We start from the raw sequence: 850 nt of genomic DNA, 5'->3' as shown, positions 1-850 counted from the left end.
TGTAACACCAGCCCAGCTTCAGGATACCTTGAGCTGTCAATTATTTCTGAGGCATGTAGTTAAGACTTTGAGTTTTTGCTTAACACCGAGCTATGGGGTGTGATTTTTCAGAAGTACCAGTGTGGAATTAAGGGTCTGAGTTTTCCCAGTGTAGATGAGGTTCCTGCCTTATGAAAAAGATTCTCACTTTGGGTTTCTGAGGCTTAGTTAGCAACAGGGTGCTAATTACTGGGTGAGGTCAGAGGATTTGGGGTTTGTATTAGCAAAAAAGATATGTATTTAGTGCACCACATGCCCAGACATGCCCAGCTCAAACCTTGGAGCGTTGCAGCTGTGGCATGGTGCTGGACAGATATTGTGATGTTCTGCTTTGCTGTTCAGTACTGGGCTGATGCAGCGATGCAGTACTCGTCCTCCACGCGTGCTATGAGGACGTGCCTGTTCACTTTAGCTCAGCCTAGCAGCGCGCTCGGGGTCCCAGCAATTACACGATCGTAGATGTTGCTTACTTCTGTCCTGAACTGCTTTCCTCCTTGCTCATAGCTGTAAGTAGCTCTCTGTCAGCGTGCGAGATATTAACACGAGCAGGGATCGTGTTTGTTTCGATCCAGGGTCACTGAAGGACTCTCAGGGGTTAGGCTAGTGGAAACTGCTCTTGTCTCACTGCTTGAGGTCCGTAGTTGGTGTCTGGACATATTGCCCATGGCTGTCGAGTCAATGCATTACTTAATCTGTGTTGCAATATTGAACTTTCTTTAGCAACAGCCTGTCTAGGCGCTGTGTTTTTCAGGGCACGGTTGCCTTGATTCGTTGATGGCACCATTATGTCTAGAGAGATTTTTGCTTTCAG

At 47.2% G+C, this 850-nt stretch overlaps 1 protein-coding gene across 13 annotated transcripts in view; it reads left to right on the top strand.

The window, feature by feature from the left end:
• The window catches only part of GNG7 (guanine nucleotide binding protein (G protein), gamma 7), a 60,464-nt gene that overhangs the window by 40,409 nt on the left and 19,205 nt on the right, over positions 1–850 (top strand). The gene's annotated exons all lie outside the window — the stretch shown is intronic.

Source organism: Pygoscelis adeliae, unplaced genomic scaffold, assembly GCF_000699105.1.
Source record: "Pygoscelis adeliae isolate BGI_AS28 unplaced genomic scaffold, ASM69910v1 Scaffold850, whole genome shotgun sequence".
In the NCBI taxonomy this organism is placed as follows: Eukaryota; Metazoa; Chordata; class Aves; order Sphenisciformes; family Spheniscidae; genus Pygoscelis; species Pygoscelis adeliae.
This window is presented reverse-complemented; position numbering and strand designations above follow the sequence as displayed.